A 4,850-nucleotide genomic window follows, 5' to 3' on the forward strand; every position below is an offset into this window, starting at 1 on the left:
TTAATGAATTTTGCCATCTATTTCCTAAAACACATGTCCACAAACTATGTCCATAGGCCAGATCTGATCTTCCCCTTCCCCTCTCTGTTTTTATATTGCCCACAAGCTAAGAATGTTTTTTACATTTTTAGATGGTTGGGAAGAAATCAAAAGAAGAATAATATTCTGTGACACATAAAAATCACATGAAATTCAAATTTTAGCATTCATCAATTAAGTTTTTAATTGCATGAATAAAAAATGAATGGAAATGTGTTCTCTCTCTTGTTATCTAAGTACCTACATCATATCCTTGATTTTTTCTGCAAAGCCTAAAATATATACTATCTGGACCCTTTAAAAAAATGTTTGCTAAACCCTGTCCTAGAACAATGATAGTGGAAAATTAACTAACCCTTCTTGAGGGAAGGGATGGGTCTTATAATTTTTTAAAATAATTATGCATAATAGTATTGGAAGAGTTCCCTGAAAACAGAAACCCATATGAAATTGGACAGACAAAGCAGGATGGCATGTACTGCCGTGCCCTGACGGTGGCAGAGGAGGGTGGTTTATAGTAGTGATCACCAACACTGCAATGGGGCACCACAATGACTCCAAACAAAATGTTATTATCTGCTTACCATTCAAGGCATAGGTAAAGTGGAGGAGAGTTCATGAACCTCCTCCTTTTGATCTTTAAGTTTTAAAGAATCATTTGACTATGAAGGCTTTATAGGAGATATCCAAATGTAAGATCCTGACAGCTCGAAAATCAGAGGTTCAAGGTGTGTTAATCAGCCCATATATTAAAAGCAGATGCGAGGCTGCATCTAGCTTCTGCTCTCGCAGCCATTGCAGTACACTGAGCTCCGCAGAGACAGTGCCATGGTGGATGTGAGCCAGACAGGTGCTGGGTGACTGTGCCTCGCAGATGAAAAATAACTAGACATGGGCAAAGGCGACCCTAAGAAGCCCAGAGGCAAAATATCATCATATGCGTTCTTGGTGCAAACAAGAAGGAGCACAAGAAGCAGCACCCGGATGCTTCAGTCAACTTTTCAGTTTTCTAAGAAGTGCTCAGAGAGGTAGAAGACCATGTCTGCTAAACAGAAAGGAAAATTTGAAAACATGGCCAAGGCAGACAAGGCCCTTTATGAAAGAGAAATGAAAACCTATATTCCTCCTAAAGGAGAAACAAAAAAGTAGTTCAAGGAACCCAATGTGCCCAAGAGGCCTCCTTTGGCCTTTTTCTTGTTTTGTTCTGAGTATTGCCCAAAAATCAAAGGCAAACATCCTGGCCTTATCCATTGGCGATGTTGCAAAGAAACTGGGAGAGATGTGCAGATGACAAGCAGCGTTGTGAAAAGAAGGCTGATAAGCTGAAGGAGAAATATGAAAAGGCTATTACTGTATACTGGGCTAAAGGAAAGCCTTGTGTGGAAAAAAAAAAAAAAAAAAAAAAGGAGTCATCAAGGCTGTGAAAAGCAAGAAGAAAGGAGGAGAAGGAAGAGGAGATGAGGAGGAGGAGGAAAACCAAGAAGAAGATGACTATGATGAATACGTTGGTTCTAGTGAAGTTTTTTTTTTCTTGTCTATAAAACATTTAAACCCCCTGTACACAACTCACTCCTTCTAAAGAAAAAAATTGAAATGTAAGGCTGTGTAAGATTTGTTTTAAAGCTGTAAGTGTCATTTTTTATATTGTTAACACACTACCAACTGTGTCTTTAGATAGCCACTAACCTTGCCTGGTACAGTATGGAGGTTGTAAATTGGCATGGAAATTTAAAGGAGGTTTTTGTTGGTGCACAGCACAAGTTAGTTACATACGGGGATGGCAGTTTCTTCATCTTCAGTTTTCCCTGATGCAGCTTATCTGAAATAATTATTGTTCTGTTAACTGAATGCCCCTCTGTAATTGCAAAAAATAAAATTGCAGTTGTTTTGTTGAAATTCTGAATGCTTCTAAGTAAAAACAATTTTTTATTAGTATTATTGTCCTTTTCATAGGTCTGAAATTATTCTTCTTTAGGGGAAGCTAGTCTTTTGCTTTTGCCCATTTTGAATCACATGATAGTATGACTGTTCATCTTTTCATATAGCTCACTGATAAGATTTCATCTGCATACTAGTGATGGGGGTAATAAAATTGAATTGTAACAGTTTTTATCCATAGCTGAAACTCAGAAACCTAGATAAGTTGAAATGAAACTTTGAATAGCACAGTTACCACATTTACAAAGTGTAGAGTAACCAATCTACTCACAGGATGGGATTATTAGTCAAACCTTCCGTAAGTCTGTCCTTAAAGGACTAATAGAAAGGTATATTCCAAACTTCACGTGAGGATTCTACAAGTCTTTAACTCCCATTACCACGTAATGGCAGTTATAGTTGTAGTTCCCACGTTAAAGAAGATCTGAGAATGTATCCCCAAAAGCGTGAGCTTAAAATGCAAGACTGCCATGCTAACCTTTGTTGAGGTTAGTGCCACCGAGGGCTCTATGAAAGTGCTGGCTGTAAATATAACTTGAGATTCTCTGTTATAATTAAATATTTTTTACTTAATTGGGCCAGCTTTTGAAATGATGGTGCCATATTTAAGGTAGGGTATGTTTTCATATATTGTGATTTGCCCCTTTATGAATGAAATAGACCCGAGGAAAGAAGACTCTTGAACTTTGCATCTCCGTACCTGTTACGCAATTAATCTGAATTCATTTTTTCTTTATAAAACCCAAATGAATTCACTGGGATCATTTTTGCTGCTTAGCAACTTAGGGAACAATTTGGCAACTTTGTGGTTTTTGAGAGTACTGTTCTCTCAGTGTGTTAAAATAGTATACTTGTAATTTTACACAATTTTGTGATGGAGTACTGTTTTGTTACATTATTTGACTTTCGGATTCTTTTCATTGCATTTGTTTATGTACGGTTGCAGGAGGAATACTGAACATCTGAGTCCTGGATAATACTAATAAACTAACAATTGCAGAGGTTTTTTTTTTTTAAAAAAAAAAAAAAACAGATGCCCCTCTGAGAGTACTGAGCATCTCAGTCATTCATACCCCAGTTTAAAGAGTTTTGCCATGATAGAACAGGAAGGAAAGAAAGTGAGGTCTTGAACCCTGATACATTTTGGAGGAGGGTGGTCCTGCATGTGGCACCCTATTGGTGGGCTTTTATTTTTGCCTGCCTGAGTGCTGCACCTTTGAATGAAATAGATGAAATAGTGAGATGGAGAGTTGAGTTTAAGATGTGGGATAAGGACCCAGAAAGAAATGTGGAGGGTATCAGCAAAACTTGTTTCAAGTCACAATTCTATCTAAGGACCAGACCTTCTTATATGCCTATGAAATGCATGCTGGCTGCATGCAATTAGAAAAGCAAAAGGCATCTATTATTTTCTCAATTTCCAAGTAAAAGATATTTCAATATATATGGGGTGGTATGGATTCATTTACTTTTTTAATCAATCACATTTCTATGTCAGCATAATGTCCTTTTTAAAGTGATTACTTGAAACTAATAATCATTTAAAAAGCATTGATGCTGTACTATTTTCAAGGAGAACTGCTTATCATTTATGCAGTGGAAGATGGAAGCAGAGCTGGTAAATTAAGATACCAAACCATAAACACGATGATTCCTCCTATTCTCTCAGTCACCTGTTGGAAGGAGCTCTTTGTATTTCTATAATGTGGAAGAGTTCAAGAACAGTTTCTCAATGGTGTCTTCTTGGCTTTGCAGAAACTTAACTAAATGGAAGCCTTCACTTGAGGAATTCAATATGTCTTACATTCAAATTCCAAATTTGAGGATGTTGTATAGTTCTTCCAACACATACGTATGAAGAGCCATCCGTGTTCTAATCACTATGCTCCACCTTGGACACATGGTGAGCAATAGAGAGAGAGGACTTCACTTCATGGTGCTATCATCTGCCTGCTACCATGTCCCCTTATGTCCCTTCAGTCTCCAGCAACTCATTATTATGAAGTATTAGCACATTTTCAGTCTTCAATACATTCTTATTGTTGTGTTGAACAAATTATGAAATTGGGTTCAGCAGGGTGAAGACAGAGACATTTTATAATGATAATAGCTAACTTTATTGAGCACTTATTAAGGGGCAGGCTCTGCACTAAATGATTCACTTGCATTATTTCATGTATTCCTCAAAATGACCCTATGAGGTAGGCAGTATATTATTCCCATTTTACGGATGAAGAATCAGGTGCTTAGAGTAACTAGCCCAAGTTCACACCATTAGCAATTAGCAGAACAGGTGTTTCAACACAACTCTGATGGATTCTAACTACATATAGAGGACATGCTGCCTGTCTATAAAACTGCTGATTATTGCCAGGGTCTACTTAGTTGCCATACAACTTTGTGTCTTACAAGAAGTTAGAATTAGCCAATAGATTCATTGATTATGCACATCAGTTGAGAGATGTCATTCTACCCAGAGGCAAGTGGTAGACAGTGAAGAGGTAGAACTGCTGCGGGGGGAGGATGGAGGAACACGTCCAGAGTGAAGAAATTTTCTTGACCAGCACTGATGGCCCCTATTGGAGAGTCATAGGAACCAAATTTAGATAGATTAATGTTGTATGTGGAAAACTTTGAAAGCCTTGCACAGGAGTTTGCATTTAATGCAGCAGACACTAAAGTGCCATAGAAGTTCTTAAACTGAGGCAATTTTCAGGATGCTCTGGAGTTGGCCAAGATTGTTTGGTAGGTTGGTTTTGGGTGGGTAGTGACTGTTGGAGATGAAGAATTGTACCCAAGTGGGAGGAAAGAAGGGAAAATGAATAGGAAATGTTTGAGTTCATTGAAGTTAAGATCAATTTGAAATGTTGGTG

At 37.7% G+C, this 4,850-nt stretch overlaps 1 pseudogene; it reads left to right on the forward strand.

Annotated features, from left to right (window-relative positions):
• Positions 1 to 930: 930 nt before the first annotated feature.
• LOC119517117 lies at positions 931 to 1,618 on the forward strand (annotated as a pseudogene).
• Positions 1,619 to 4,850: the final 3,232 nt, after the last annotated feature.

The sequence above is a fragment of the Choloepus didactylus genome, chromosome 1, assembly GCF_015220235.1.
Source record: "Choloepus didactylus isolate mChoDid1 chromosome 1, mChoDid1.pri, whole genome shotgun sequence".
In the NCBI taxonomy this organism is placed as follows: Eukaryota; Metazoa; Chordata; class Mammalia; order Pilosa; family Megalonychidae; genus Choloepus; species Choloepus didactylus.